This window comes from Myodes glareolus, chromosome X (assembly GCF_982192425.1).
Source record: "Myodes glareolus chromosome X, mMyoGla1.1, whole genome shotgun sequence".
NCBI lineage: Eukaryota > Metazoa > Chordata > Mammalia > Rodentia > Cricetidae > Myodes > Myodes glareolus.
In genome coordinates this window covers 97,412,680-97,429,803 of record NC_142053.1, presented here as the reverse complement: position 1 = coordinate 97,429,803, position 17,124 = coordinate 97,412,680, and the positions used below count along the sequence as shown (strand labels likewise).

At 41.6% G+C, this 17,124-nt stretch overlaps 1 protein-coding gene across 3 annotated transcripts in view; it reads left to right on the top strand.

Annotated features, from left to right (window-relative positions):
- Tasl (TLR adaptor interacting with endolysosomal SLC15A4) overlaps positions 1-17,124 on the top strand; it is a 116,627-nt gene that overhangs the window by 83,750 nt on the left and 15,753 nt on the right. Inside the window, exon 1 of one of the 3 annotated variants that reach the window (XM_048449780.3) lies at positions 14,401-14,645. The exons of the other annotated variants lie outside the window; for them this stretch is intronic. The gene's annotated coding sequence lies outside the window, so the exon portion shown is untranslated. Of the gene's footprint in view, positions 1-14,400; positions 14,646-17,124 lie in introns of those variants that run through there. 3 annotated transcript variants of the gene reach the window in all.

The following is a 17,124-nucleotide window of genomic DNA, read 5'->3' as shown; positions in this document are numbered from 1 at the left end:
GGGTAGCAGCCGGGGCCAGGTTACCACCATGACCCAGGTGGCTGTGCAAGCCATTTGGATTGGCATGGATTCATGGAAGTGTGGGCCTTGGACGCCAATGTGGTCCCAGGTGGCGGCCCACACCTCAGGTTCCTGCACATCTTCCAGCAGCACCAGGAGCCACAGACAGCAACACAGGCCCCATCTGCTGCTCAGGTCAGAGAACAAGGCCTGGCCCTTGGTCATAGCACAGACCCAGACATCTTGGAGTCGGGTGGCCAGCTGGTCATTGATGGCGGCTCATTCCTCACACACTCACCTCTCCAGATTCACCCATCTCCCCAGCGCACAAACCATTCTGTCTCTCCTGATCTTTTACCTCCCTAACCTGTACTGTTACCACAATGATGCCCTATGTCACGCTCCTCCTCCCTGTCACAGCCACGGGGAATGGCCTGGAGTTGTGGCCTTTCCACTCTTCTGTTCCTGGGCCTAGAAACCTTGGGCAGCACTTGGTATGATGGTGCCTGATGGCTTGGTGCCACCTGGGTCCTCCACCAATTCAGCCTTGGGTGGAGCCAGTGGCTCCTTATTGTGTGGTCCCTCCAATACTAAAAAGCCTGGGAGGGCACCATCTGTGTCCTCCACCCCCAAAATCAGGATTTCAAGGGTAGTCTTGACTCCATGAGATCCCTCATCAAAAAAAGTAATTAATTAATTAATTAATTAGTGACAAACTACATCAAAGAAAACTAAAACAAAACCCCTAAAAATCACAGAGTTCTTGAATGGTTTGTTATGCAGCAATTGGAAAGTGGTACTGTAAATTCTGGAATCCCCTCCTCTACTTAAATGGGTCTTTTCTGTTTCTACATAACACATCTGACCATACTCGTTTGTTAATGCCTTTGTTGTCACTAAGTATTAGGTATACTTTTCTTTAAAGGTGTCCTTAATTTTTCCACGAACAAGAGCTTTGTTATATTCTTCAGTTACTCTTTGTATCTCTTCAGTATGCCAATGCTAGCTTCAAATATTCTGTTTGAGGGACTAGAAAAATGGCTGAGATGTTAAGACCATTTTCCCTGTTATCGTGAAGACTGGAGTTCAGTTGCAATCACCAACATGACATAACAACCCAGGAGTCTCGGAAAACGCCTGTATAACTCTTGGAAGGGTGGAGATGGGAGAATGGTTGGAGTTTTCTTGCTTTGCTTCTAGCCTAACTGAGTAAATGGGAGTCCAAGGTTCAGGGGGAACCCTGACTCAAAAGAATAAGGGGCAGATGCTGGAGGAGGACACCCAATGCTGTATTCTAGTTTCTACAAAAGCACACAGGCATGTGTACTCTTCATACATATATGGACAACATACACACACACGAATAAATAAACAAATTAGTTAAAATTCTATTTAGTGTATTTCTGTAGTTTAATACAGATAATTAGACCAATGAAAGTTAATCTAAACTAAATTTGTACAAGTAGGTTGTTGACTTTTTGTCCTTTTCTGTTTTGTAATTATTCAACTCAGCAGTCTATGTTTTCCTTTGATGCAGATGCATTTTTTTTCACTTCCGTTTTTTGGGGACACAGTTTCATGTAAGACAGGCTGGCCTCAAAGTTTCTATGCTGTCCATGATGACCTTGAAATTTGGATCTTCCATCCCCTCCTTCACCTGGGACTATAGACATGCACCACTTCTGGGATTAAGCCCAGGGACTCTTGCTGTAAGACCCTTCAAATTGAGTCACATTTCCCACCCTCATTTTCCTTTTTTCTGAAACAGTGTCTCATAATTTAGCCAGGGTTGGCCATGAAGTTTGGGTTCCCCTGCTTCAGCATCCCAGACACTGAGATGACAAAACTCTGTCACGATGTTCACCTTTGTGTAACACTTCAAAGAGATGTTGTCTTCTTCTGGATATGTTCAATTTGTATTGATTTTTATGGACTGTGGCTGTTTAAATGGAATTGGCCCCCATAAGCACATAGGGAGTGTCCCTATTAGGAGGTGTGGCCTTGTTGTTGGAAGTGTGTCTTTGTGGAGGCCGACTTTGAGGTCTCATATGTGCTCAAGATACCAACCAGTGTCTGAATATCTGAGACCATTTCCTGTTGCCTGCAAGATGTAGGACTCTGAGCTACTTCTACAGCACCATGTCGGCCTACATGCCACCTTGTACCCCCATGATGATAACAGACTGAACCCTGAACTATAAGCAAGCCAATTAAATGTTTTCCTTTATAGAGTTGCCATGGTTATGGTGTCTTTTCGCAGGAATAGAAACCCTAACTAAGGCTTGCTTATAAACTTTTCATCATATTTCACTAAACATACTATGTAAAAGACTTGTATATAGCCCATAAACTGTATTTCCTACAGTGTTCTAGTTGTGGAGTTAGTAAAAACTTGGGCCCAAATTTCTAGCATCTGCTTTGATGCATAATCTTGAACAAAATAGTATTTCTCACCATGTGTGATTGCTTACACACACATATCCATATACGGGGGGGGGGGGAATCTAAAACTCTGTTATCCAAGCTAGTCTTGAAATTCAATACACCCTTGTATCAGCCTCTCAGGTATTGTTTTGTTGTTGTTGTTTTGGTTTTTGTTTTTTAAGGGAGGGTTTCTCTGTCTAACAACTCTGGCTGTCCTGGAAATCGCTCTGTAGACCAGGTTTCCCTCGAACTCACAGAGATCAGCCTGCCTCTGCTTCATGTGTGCCGCTACCACCTGGCTAGCCTCTCAGTTTTGGAAATTATAGGCCTGGCGTTCTTTCTGAATGCCAAACTTTATTTTTTTAAAATAGGCATGCTTGCTGGGCGGTGGTGGTGCACACCCTTAATCCCAGCACTTGGGAGACAGAAGCACATGATCTCAGTGAGTTCAAGGCCAGTTTTGTCTCCAGAATGACTTCCAGGACAGGCTCCAAAGCTATACAGAGAAACCCTGTCTTTTTTTCTGTTTTGTTTTGTTTTGGTTTGGTTTTTTTTTAAAAGGAAAGTTGCTTTTTTTAAAATATATTTTTCCATTCACAAATTTTCACTTCCTCCCCTCCTCTCATTCCCAACCCGGTCCCCCACTCATCTTCCTCCCTCCCCCTCCAGTCCTAAGAGAGGACAGGGTGCCCTCCCCTGTGGGAAGTCCAAGGCCCTCCCCCTTCCATCCAGGCCTAGGAAGCTTTGCATCCAAACAGACCAGGATCCCAGAAAGTCAGTACATGCAGACAAAACAAGACCCAGTGCCATTATCAATGGCTTCTCAGTCAATCCCCATTGTCAGCCACATTCAGAGGGTCTGGTTTGATCACATGCTTGATCAGTCCCAGTCCAGCTGGATTTGGTGAGCTCCCATTAGATCAGGCACACTGTCTCAGTGGGTGGACCAACCCCTCGAGGTCCTGACTTCCTTGCTCATGTTCTCCCTCCTTCTGCTCTTCAACTGGACCTTGGGAGCTCAGTCCAGTGCTCTGATGTGGGTCTCTGTCTCTATCTCCATCCGTCGCTGGACGAAGGTTCTATGGTGATAATCGAGATATTCATCAGTGTGACTATGGGACAAGGCCAGTTCAGACACGCTCTCCTCTGTTGCCCAAGGACCTAGCTGAGGACATCTCCGTGGACACCTGGGATCCCCTCTAGAGTCAAGTCTCTTGCCAACCCTAAAATGGCTCCCTTAATTATCTCCTTCCCTGCTCCTATATCTGCCCTTCCTCCATCTCAAGCCTCCCACTCCCCCAAGCTCTCCCTATTCCTTCCTTTTTCCCTTCTCTCTCCCCCTCTTCCCTTGCCCCACCCCACCCCTCTCCCACCCCCATGCTCCCAACTTTTGCCTGGCAATTTTGTCTACTTCCAATTTCCAGGAGGATCTAAAATCCTCTCTTAAAAAACCAAAAAAAAAAGCATTCTTGTCTGAAATGCACAGATAGAGCTCTTGCTTAGTCTCCATAAAACCCCTGATTCTCTATTTTGAACCATAATAATAATAATAATAATAATAATATCTGGGTTATTTTAATGATTGCATTACATAAATCAAACATTTTAATCTGCTTTATACATGACCTAGACATTCTACAAATAAAATATTTGCTACAAATAGAGTCTCATGTTTAGATGTAAAAAAAAAACCTTTTTTCTTTTTCGGTCTTAACATGAGAGTAAAGATACTCATATAAACTTTATGGATGAACAATTGTCCTCTTAAACATGGCTTACAACTCTGTGGGGAGAACACATGGAGTGGTTAGGAAAGATGGGAAAATCTGTCTGGTCAGCTGGATGAGCCAAATTAACCCTAGAGCTCAATGAGGTGACAGATGTTGCAGGCAGATTGATCACACTGCTCTGCACTTCTAATGCCATCGATGGTCAAAATGCTAAGAATAAGTGACTGTTGAGTGTCCGGCCCTAATTGGGACGTCTAGAATGCCTCCTCCAAGGTGGAAGGAACATTGCAGAAGAGGATACAGAAAAACTGTAAGAGCCAGAGAATGGGGAGAAATACTATGGAACCCTGTCTTGGGAATGTGACATGTACAGATAGCAGCTGTGACAACCTGAATACAGCTTGCACATACACAGTTAGGAAGAAGGAGGGGGACAACTGCGATAGGAAGGGGTAAGAGAAGGTGATGGAGAATGAGTTATTGAAGGGCTCTCTAGCATGGCAAACTTGGTGCCAACGAGTTTTGCCCCTTTCTCTCTCTCTTGCTAATACATTACTAATGCTAGCTCCAGCTCCCGAGTTCCATTCCCTCATTTGGTGACTGACTCATTCCTTAGATAAAACACCAAGGTCCATCAATCAAAATTCATTATTTGGCTAACAGGCCCAATCAGGACTTGCCAATTGACCCTAGCACAGACTCCCCCTTCTCCTCCTTAAAAACTCACTCCTGCAGAAACACCTGCTTGCTGCTACTGCTGCTTGCTGTCTGTCTCTGTTTGATCCAGAGGCAGCATTCTTCACCCCCATCCCCCAACAAAAATTTTAAAGAGACAAACACAACTTGATGGTACTATTTTAATTTCCCTATTGTCTTGTGAAGCAATGCTACTGAGCTGAAGGTCCAGTTTTTCCTCTACAGGCCTCACATGTTTTTGGTGGTATTTAGCATCTCTGAGGCTCCGTAAGGTAGAAAGAGAAAACCAGTTCCCACAAGTTCTCTTCTGGCATCTGCACATATGCCGTGCCATGCACTCATTCCTCCAACACACACAGACCCACACGCTATATGGAGTAGAAAGGGAAAGTCATCAAAAACTACAAATACATTAAGTAACTACAAAATAACAAGCACAAATGCAAGCAAAGTCTATGTTAAAATTTTTAATGTGCATGGGTACTCTGCTTGCATTTATATCTATGCACCACATGCGTATCTGGTGTCTGATGAGGCCAGAAGAGGGTGTCAGATCCCCCGGAACTGGAGTTGCAAAACGCTGTGAGCTGCCATGTGGGTGCTTAGACCGGAACTTGCATTCTCTGGAAGATCAGCAAATGCCCTTACCACTGAGCCATCTCCGCAGCACCAGTGTTTCCTTCTTGATATTTGATAGTTTTAATGACAGAAGTTAAATACTTTATCAAAGTTCTGGCTATAGGACTGGTGAGGCAGGTGAGTAGGTAAAGGTGCTTGCTCTAAACCTGACCATCAAAACAGACAGACAAACAAACAAACACAGTTTAAACACAACAATGCATAGTCCAGAAACCATGTGGTAGAAGGAGAGAACCAACTTCTGCAAGTTGGCCTCTGACCTCCACCCATATGGCATAATGTGTGCACATGCGCATATGCACATACTCACACATATGCACATACACAACAAATAAACAAATTTAAAAAATGTGAAGTCAGGATACACAGCATATTTGACCAGTTAGAAACCTTGCTTTCCAAGTCCACTCTCCTACAGCAGGTTGGAGGAGGGGAGCACGGTAAAAAGACACCTCTTTCAGAACACAGTCCGAGAATGGAGTCGTGCGTGAGTTCCAAGTGCCTGTGAGAAAACGCCTAGGAAACAAGATGAGAGTCTTGTGACCTCGGTTTCTTCGAACCACAGACTTGTTCTTGGAATGTGTTGTCAAGCTCCTCCCATAGGTAGAGGACAGGAGTGAGTGCACCCCAGCTGTTGTTGTTCCTGTGTCTCTACGGAGAAACGGGTTTTGCTACATGTGGCTGGTCCTTGTGATGGCACACTTTACTCAGGAGACTCCTCTTCAGTCTCAGAGTAGAAATTGTCTGATGTCCTGAATGGCGCTGGCTATTGCATGAGACCTTTAGTCCGAATTGTAAGGCCCGCTCTCCCTGGTTCACACCACCGAGTAGAGTGGTAAATAACTGCCACCTTCAGATTTGAAGGCTTGCTCTGCTCATTCTTGGCCTTCCAGTTTGGGTTATCTAAATATACAGAGAAAAGATGTTAAAGAGACTTGAAATAACACCTTATCTCAACATACAATTGATTTTAGATTTTTGGTTCAGTGCATCATTTTCAAGTGACTTGATCCTTTACAGAGGCATCAACAAGAACAGATAGATACCAACGGATTCAATTTCCCCCTTTCCTTACAAAACTGTAAAAGGTGCACATAAAACAGGATAATAATAAACTTGTGTTCAACATGGAAATCAATGCAGTTTCTCCTTTAGTTTAGCTGTGTCCTTTGTTGCCTGTTCTTAACAGAAGTGAATTATTATGAGACTAATGCAGAGGTCAATATACAATGCCAGTCATATGGAGATATTCACTTATTCAGCTAAAAGACAGAGCAAGTTTTTCAAGACCAGTTTTGGCATAGGAAATCCAGCATTATCTTCGCTTAAAGAGCAATTATTTCTGTTCCGTAAAACCTGAAAATCCAACTGGGACAGAGACAAGGGAAAAAAATATAAAAGCTAGGGAATTCTCTTAAAACATGAGTACAGGAGACAAACATTAAGCCAGGCACTAAATACAGGTCAGTAATCTCAGAACTGGGAGACAGAGGCAGAAGGATTAAGATTTCAAGGTCAGCCAAGGTTACATAGGAGACCCTGACTCAAATAAAACAATTGACACACTCTGTTGTGAGTGACTGCCCTCCTAACCAAGCAATCACCCTTTCAGGGCGTTCAGTTGCATTCCCTTGTAAAAGGATTTTCCAAGCTGGTTGGTTGATTATTTATTCCCCTTATGCAGTGGTGAGGAGGGAAATGAATCACTCATTCAAGTATCCAACTATTCCCTACCTCCTGTTGTAAGCAAGTCTGCCTTAATTACATGTGGCCTCAAGAAGGGGTTAGACTGCGGAAACCAGGGAAGACTAGGATATGGGTGGTTCATCTGTGCAAATATGGGGAATCCCTCCTCCTTGCTGGGTGTGGTCTGTTGGGGGAGGAGCACCGACACCCCTGTAAATAACCCGTTCTCTGAAAGGAAGCCCAGTAAACTCATCGATTCTTCAGAGTGAACTTTGGCTGAATCAAGCTTTGTTGTGGGGACCTTAGAAAGAAGGATGCATGCTGCTAATGTCTTCACTGGAAGTAATTTTTAACAACACTCATGTATATATATATATATATATATATATATATATATATATATGTGTGTGTGTGTGTGTGTGTGTGTGTGTGTGTGTGTATACATACACACATATATATGCCATGTATTTTCAGGGTATACTTTAATTTAGAGTTGATGATAGGAATTTAAATTTTGGTGTAGGAATATTTGCTGGTTAAGGCAGATTGCGCCAAGTAAAGGAAAACGATAACAATTAGTAGAAGCCCAGTGGCTAGGGAGATGGCTCAGAAGGTGAACGTGCTGTGTACTTTGATGACTCACTTTACACCTGAAGTCCACATCAAAAACTTAGATGTGGTGTCCCACATCTGTAATTCCAGCACTTCTGCGAGGAGATGGGATGCGCGAACGGAGTACTAGAGTGAAGCTCCTGGGCAGCTCAGCAGCAGAAGAGAGAGCTTGCCTCAACAATGTAGAAGGCAAGAACTGACTTCCAAGAGTTAACCTCTGACCTCTACATGTGCTTCCACACTAATCCATACAAAATAAATACAGTTTGAAAAGAGACAGAAAGCAGAATCCGCTGAATATAACTATACATCCATGCTACTCTTTAAATATCCAGGTACTTGCTTTGCTACCTCTGATTGATCCCAAATAAAGGGTGGTGTCCAACCAATGAAGATGAGGTTTTCTGAATACCGTATATGGCTTTAAAATGAAATATATATAATGAAAGTCAATTTTCCACCTAAATTTCTATAATATTTCATTTAAAGTAGTTTTTCAACTGAAAGAATTTTGAAATGCTTCAGCAACTTTACAAATGCCATAATTATTGGATAATTTGATGCTGAAATGAAATCTCTATGAGGAGGCAATTGAGAGTTATCCAAGAGCAAACAGTATACATTACAATCAATTATATCCTAAATAACAAAATCTCTAGTGTACAAGAAGCTATTACAACTTCATAGGACTTCATTGTACTTAATAAAGCAATTATAATCTGTCAACCCATCCTCCAGATAATCAGTCCTGTCCTAAAACTTACCTTATTAGAGTTGTTTGGTAAAACTTGAACCTACTGGAATACAACTAATAAATTTAAGTGTTATATTAATTTTATTTTATGGGACATGTAACATGTTCCTAAATTCTAACATGTTCATGTTAATTTTGTAGAATGCAATTAAAATGAATAGTCTACAGTGGAAGAACACCAAAATGTTATAGAATATTGCAATTATAAATTCAGGAAATAGTGATGATAAATTTACTAAAATAAACTGTAAAAATAAATACGGGAAAGGGGGACTGTGGTTTGCAAGATGTTAGATTATACATTATTGTGAAAAGGCTTTCTTTTATAGCATACCTTATGGGAGCTAATGATTTTCTTTATTCTGGTTCACTTAGAGGCACAAATCTAACTCAGTTATCAGTGACTCTCTCTGGTCTAATGTATGAACCTGGAGGGCACTGGTGACTAATCGAAGACATCAGTGATAAGGCGAATTAGAGGAGAATTTTGTTTCAAAGGACTGAACTGGCTAATGCTGTAAGGTGGTGGTGTGACTTGTGACCAGGAGATAAATATTTGGCATTGTTTATGTGAAGTAGTCAAGTGTTCTTAAATAAAATTCTCATACTTCTAAAACAAAAACACCAAAATAGGAGCTACAGATATTTAAGCCCTTCAGAGAAGAAAATAGAAAATGTGGCGAGTGATGATGAGTTTACCAACATGAGATGCTGAAGTCACGAAAGCCCAGGAAGCCCTGTTCTAGGCATTATTAGGAAAGCAAGGATAGATTAGAAGGGAGAAGCGGGAGGCAGGAAAATAGCTACTAATGTGCAGTGACACGGGACCAGCTAGGAGTTGATGCTGGTGGGGAGATCTGATAAGAAGGGTTGCATCAACAAAACCCTGGTTAAACACATCTTTACTGAATCACCCACACACCAGAAGTTAGTGTTGTTAGAAAGGATATGATCCATCTGCTATGACATTCTGTTGTTAAAATAGTACCTAGCCATATAGTACATACCTGTAATCCAAGTGCTAGAGAGACTGAAGCAGGAAGAGCAGGAGTTCAAGACAAGCTTCAGCTCTTTAAGCATTTAAAGGCATCCTGCATTACAGAACACACTGCCCTCAAAACCAAAATAAAATGAAAAACCGGTCTTGGTGTTCATGTCTCTACTCCCAGCACTTGGGAGGTGGATGTGGGAGGATCAGGTGTATTCAGGACAGTCATGAGCTTTGAGTAACCAACCACATAGTGAGTTCAAAGCCACCCTGGGGTATGGGAGACCCTGTCTCAAACAAGAGAGTTGGAGGAGAGAGAGAAAGAGACTGGCAAGAGGCAGGCAAAAGTATGTATCCTATCATTTATATATAAAAAGAGGATGCATATAATTTTTGGAATGGATACCCCAGAAAGTGGCAATAGCTAGGCATACCTCATGGCTATAATCTAGAATTCAGGAGCCTGTGCCTGGAGGATTGCTGTGAGTTTGAGGTCATGTTGGGCTACAGAGTGAGTTCCGTGATAGCCTGGGCTACATTGAGAGACCCTGTTTCAAAACTGCCCCAAATAGCAAATAAAATAAATTACAACAAAAATGGTCGCCTCCGGGGAAGCAGAACTGTGAAGTAGTCTCTAATAGGAAGAAAGGTTGGAGTTCAGCATATCTTTTTGTACCATTTGCAGTCATTTGCACTGTATACATGTCTCACTTCTGTTTTGATGCTGTGATAAAAGCGACCTATGGAAGAGTTTATTTGCGCTTATGGTTCTAGATGGGTAATAATTAATCATAGTGGGGAGGCATGGAGTCAAATAGGCATGGTAGCGGGAGGAGAAAGCCAAGAGAGCATATATTCAACCAGAAGTCGAAAGGAGAGAGAGCAGATCGGAAGTGAGGTGAGATCATGCACTTTCAAAGCCCATCTCTAGCGACGTACTTCCTCCAGCAAAGCTTCACTTCCTGAACCCTCTCTAGCAGAGCCACCAAGTGAAAACCAAGTGTTCAAATTCCTGAGCCTGCAGGAGACATTTCCCACTCAAATGACAACAACCCCGTTCACAAACTTTTCAGAAAGCTGGTTTCTTTAGCTCTGGATGAGCACATGCACGGTGGAGCTCCGAAGGCAAGTTGGGCAAGTTGGTTTCTTCTTTGCGCTATGCAGGCCGAGCCAGTGATGGAACCCCGTGATAGTGTGAGATTGGGAGGGAAGAGTTTTCACCGGCTGAGCCATCTCAGTGACCTTCAAAAACCATTTTCAAGGAGAAGGAATGAAGTGAACAGTGTGCAGTCCGCTCAAAATATGAGTGATCATAATGTACTCTCAGATGAAGGCCGCTAGATGAGATAGACAGTTATGGGAACACTGAGAAACCACATAAAGACAAGTCACCTCAGTAGTGCCAGCTTTGCTCTTAGCCTGGCCTGCAGAGTGCGTTCCAGGCCAGGGGAAGCTAGAAACAAAAGCTCACGTACAAAACCAATAAACAAATGCAAAACAAAACAAGCCACACAGAATTTTAATTAAAAATCCCTCTTAGGTTTGTTTCTGCCACTTTTTTTTAAAAATAAAAATGATCATTTCCAAGAAAAGAATCTTTAACTAAAATGTAAATGTAGGCATCCTGTCAAGGTAGCTTGGCATCTCTCTTCTGTTACAGCTGAGTGCAGAAAATTGACTTTAAACTGCTGTATCTTTGCTGACTATAATGAAATAGAATTACATCCTTTGTAGGTGAAATCTTTGATTTCGTGTCATTCTGTTAAACGCCAGGTAAGAGTTATTGTCGTCATTTCTGTTTCTCTGAATGGATATTGTTCCTATCATCCAGTTACCTCTGCTGGGGTGAAAATGCACTCCCAGCTATTTCTGTTTTTGTGTCATCGACCCCTTAGTCACTATCAGTTTGGCACCACGGCCATCCTCTGCTTGTCTCCGAGTAATTTGACTCTAAGGACCCTAATTTCTCAATAGTAGCTTTTCCATCACATTCTATCTGAAAAGTCTATTATTTAGCCTTTCCCTAAGTATATATTAAATATATATTTATCTATTCACACATGCACACACACAATTGATCAGGTCACGAATGCATTCCACCGAATTCCAACTATCTAAAGTAGTTGTAGTCTGGAGATTGAATTTAGAACCTCACAAATGCCAGGCAAGATATGGTACCATTAAGGTACACTTCCATCCAGTTTTTTAATTTTGGTTTTGACATAAAGTCAAGCTAAATTGTCTTCTGGTTCAGCATCCTGGATGCTGTTATTTACAGGCATGGGCCACGACTCCAGTCTTGAATATATACAGCAGTAAGTGTATATATATCCTGTTATATAGACCAGGATGGCATCCAATTCAAGGTAATCCTTCTGCCTCAGCTTCCTGGATGGTAACACAATAGTGTGAGTCATCATACTGGGTTTTGTATTTTGTATTTGAGTAAAACAATATATTTTCTGAACACATGTCTATAACCCCAGCTCCAGAAGATTGAGACAAGAGGATTAGCATGGGTTTGAGACTAGTCCAGGTTCCATAGTGACTTTTATGACAGTTCATTCTATAGAGTGAGATTCTTTCTGAAAAAGAAAATGGGATTTAGATAAATGCTTTAGTGGGTAAGCACTACTTACTTACTGCAAATCGTGGACACAGACTTTGTGCACAGCTGCTGTAAAGGGTAGCAACAGCAAGATTGACAGGGCTTTCTGGCTGTCAGCCTACTTCCAAGTCCAGTGAGAGGTCCTTCCTCAAGGGCATAAGGCAGAGAGTGATAGTGCAGGACATACGACATCCTCCTCTGAAATATCTGCACACATATGCAGATATCACACACGCACACACACACACACACACACACACACACACACTACATAGGGCATGGGAACACACATATACTACATAGTACATGGATACATATAGACACACAGCACATAGGGCAAGGACACACACACATACACCACATAGGTCATGGGGACACACACTATATATGGCATGGGCACACACACATCACATAGGCTATGGGTTCACACATATATACTATATAGGACATGGACATACACACACCACATAGTTTATGGTGACACACACACACGTATCACATATGGCATGGTGACACACACACTACATAGGGCATGGGCACACAAACAGCACATAGGGCATGGACACAAACCATGTAGTTTATGGGGGCACACACACACTACATGGGGCATGGACACATACATACACAGCACATAGAGTATGGACACACACATAAACACACACATACAGCATATAGGGCATAGGACTATAAACATACATACTATATAGGGCCTGGACACATGGACACACACAGTACATAGGACATGGACACACACAGACAGACACATGCCACTTAGGACTTGAGGACACACAAACACCATATAGGGCATGAGGGATACACACATACCACAAAGGACATGGGGACACACACATACACACTACATAGGGCATGGATACACACATACACACAGATACCACATAGGGCATGGGGACATGCATACATACTACATAGGGCATGGACACACATATAGCTTATAGGTCTTGGACACACACACCACATAGGGCATGGTGACACACAAACACACATACACACCTGTGAAACACACAAAAATATACATATGACTTAAGAGGGCAACTTGGGCAAATGGAATTATCTTTTATAGAGTATTTTGTGGCATTGTCAGTTGAACCTTTGTAAACCCCCACCAAGGAGAGTTCATGGAGTTAGACGAGAGCCACTGTAGGCTATCTACATGGTTATGCTTGAGGGTGAAATTAAGCAGTGTTTGGCCCTGAAGGTGTTCTCAACCTCTTGATCACAGTTAAATTCTTGATGTGCTACCAAGACCTAGAGCTATCCCTAGGCATGATTTTATGATTATGCTGAAGCTGAACTTGCCCCTGGGGCCTCGAGTGGGCCGAGTCAAGTTATTATGGCTCACGTGTAGGAACCTGTCTTTTCAACCAGATCTGAGTCGTGTTCCATGAAATCATGCTTGAAACCAAGAAGCATTTTAACAGAAGAAGAATTGCTGGCATACTTTTCAATATGTAACTTTGGCAGTAAGTCATGAAACAAAACAAACTTAGCAACTTCACTAAGTGAAAACCCAAAGAAAGGGTTTGGACATCAGCTTGATCAGAGTGAAGAAGGAAGAGAGGAGATAGTGACAGTCATTTAGGTAGGGTTATTCTGTCACTTAAAATAAACCATGGACATGACTTGGAAAATCATTGTTTCTGTTTCTGACTCAAAGTAACTTACCCATTTTTAAAAAGGATCTGCCAAAAAGACATAACTTATAGCATACTTAAACTATAAAATAAATCTTTATTAGAACTTCTAAAATTTTGATAGATACAGTGAATTTTCTCTCAAAATATACCAAAGGAGTAGAAAGATGTCCACACAATATATTATCACAGTTTTGATCATTGGTGATATTTATGTATATACTGTTTGGTTTTTTGCTTGTTTGTTTGTTTTGAGACTGAGTTTCTCTGTGCATCCCTGGCTGTCTTACTCTGTAGACCAGACTGGCCTCAGACTCAGAGATCTGCCTGCCTCTGCCACCCGAGTGCTGTGATTAAAGGTGTATGCCACCATCACTTGGCTGAGAAATAATGCTTCTGAAAATCACAGATTATTAATAATTAAATCAGAAAAAAATGTAAGAAGTCCTGTGTGCCTGTTGCTCTCATTTGCAAGAGGGTTATCAGATATTTTATTACTGTAGCATGCAACCATCAACAGCTTTTTTTTTCTTAACAAGAGACAGTTTCACAGATAGGTTTCATTTTTCAAAAAAGAGGAAGAAGCGCCATTCTGTGGCCCTGTGTGGCTTTGTCAGTTACCTCCTGCTCATTTCCTGGGACTTCCCACTCCTTCTTTAGCATAAACTAGACCTAAGTGAAACAACTCTTTTTCCATGGTATCAGCTACACGAAGAAGGGAACAGCTTAGTGTTTTGCTGGTCTTCTCAGTGAGAGGCTTGAGAACTCTGGGGAAAGAACTCTGGCTGGCTAGTGCATTCTGATAGATCACTCATTGTGCTGCTGCAGAACCCAAGGAGCAGACGTTTTGGTGAAGGTAAGGGAGGTACTGGGTCCTTTGATTATCTGATCAGTTAGTCTCCCTTTCTTTCTGACACATTCTCAGCTTTTTAGCACTAGCTTACTCTGTTGTCATTGGAAAGGCTTTCTAGTTTACTAGATTAGAGTGGCTAGGAACTTTATCAATCAGTCAGTGAAGCTGGACAGTTCAACAATAAAAATCAGGCTAAACATTCCCTTCCCTGACGTCTGTATGTTATTTTGGACATTTGCAATATTTCTAAAGTAGTGTTTGGGTTATTTTGTTGTTGTTGTTGTTGTTGCTTGTGCTTAGTACTGGCCATTGAACTCTGGGTCTTATACGTGCTAGGAAAATACTTTGCTATTGAGCTAAATTTACATTTTTATTTTTTGAGAAAAAGACTCATTAGAATCTGGCCACATAGAGTGAAAAGCGCTTGAACATTTTAAGTCTCCTGAGTAGCTGGCAGTATTGGTTTCAGGCCATGTATAAAAAATGTTCTTATTTATTTGTTTGTTTATTTACTTACTTACTTATTTTCTTTGCTATAAGCTCTCACTCTGTAGCCCAGTCTGGCCCTGAACTTGCAGCAGTTCGCCTCAGCCCCCTGCCTCTGGGATTGCAGGAGTAATCCACCACACCTGCTAAGGAACAAGATTTTAATGGACTTGTCTCTAGTGAAGCCTTAAGCTATATTAGTAGTATAGTAGCAAGAGATTTCATCTGTAAAATCTGCTATTCGTATAATAAATAACCCAAAGTTTTGATTCACGTAGTCAGTTCCTCAAAATAACTCAATTTATGTTTGTTTGTTTGGTTGGTTGATTGATTTTTGTTTGTTTGTTTGGGAGGTAGGGTTTCATTGTGCAGCCCTGACTGACTTCGAACTCACGATTTAGACGGGGCTAGGACTGAATTCATGGAAATTTGGGAGTTATAGGAACGGGCCACAAGGGCACAGCATGATCAGTTCTTTTTTAATATGAAAGTTTTGACTGATTTGGTTAGACTCATTTAAAATTTGTTTTAATTAATTTTTAAAAGTTGGAAGCTCAAAGACAATTTTAGTGATGTTTAAAAGAAAATCTCCAGGGCAGAAGAGCTGCAAATCTCAGCAGCTGCCCAAAGGAGGAAGAGAAAACCATGGCAATTGATTTAGGCATGTTCAGAAGCGTGTCTAGACCAGAGGTAGAAAGGAAGAGAAGGAAGCGTTTCGTGAGAGCTTCTTTTTAGTTTTGAGATGGCTTCATCCTTGGTAACGAAGGATGGACCATGACTTGTACACTTCCTGCTTCAGTAGCCGAAGTGCTAGGATCATAGGCAAGCACCAATGAGGCTGATTCTGATTAAAAAGTTGTAAGTGTGCACACGTGTGTACGTGTGCGCATGCGTGCAGTGTGTGTGTGTGTGTGTGTGTTGAGATAAAGTCGATTTATGTAGCCTTGGATGAACTATGGATGAACTAAAGCCTACTATGTAGCGCAAGATATCTACAAACTTGCAGCAGTCCTGAGCCACAGCCTCCTCAGTACCAAGATCACAAGCCTGCACTCCTGCAGCCTGCAGTCCTGCGTTCAGCCTTCAAATGCTTTAGTATATAGCTTGTTCATGCCTCTTCCACCAGGAGCTACATTGTTTAGATTCTGCGTTTGAATAGGAAGGCATAGCAACTTAAGCAGAATATGCAGGGGTACATTGCTCTTAACTTCAGTTGTGCTGATGACTTTTGGAGGACGACAAACATCATAGTACATTCCTCTTGAATTTCAGTCTCGATTCAGTTCAGAAAGATTTCGACAGTGCTGTTTTGTGTGACAGGTCATAGTAAAAGTGAATATGGTTTTTATTGTGATAATGTTTTCAAATTGTTATCTCGAGATTTAAGTAAAGCCTTCTTTTTGGTATTAAAGACAAGGAATACATGGCTGTATGGACTTTGTTTTAATCATTTTTAGACCTCAAACATCCTTCCTTTTGTGCACATCTGTCTATGATTGAATACAGACTTGGGTTGGTTGGACTATTCAGAATGTCGCTCTTATCACATTTCTTGCGTTAGCCTGTCTGACATAATTATTTCTGAGCTTGAGAAGCTTTTCATTGATATAAAGAGTATTTGAAATCTGTGTTAAATATCCATATTACAATGGAAATTATTTTTGTTTGGTTTTATGTGATAGGGCCTCATTTAGTATAGACTGGACTTGAAACCCCTAAGTAGTTGAGACTGGTCTTGAACTCCTGATATTCCTGCCTCTACCTTCCAAGTGCTGGGATGAGAGATGTGCACCCCTACATTCAGATAGATATCTTGAAAAAAACTAAAATGAAAAACTATTGTGACATGAATGTCTAATAGTTTTCTAATACTCTCCATAACCATAAAAACTTCTCAAGCTCACGAATGACGACTTCTTTCTATTCTCTCAAGATAATACGATGAGCATCCATATCTCCATCAAGTACACTGATGTTGGGGGATTATTTGGTCATG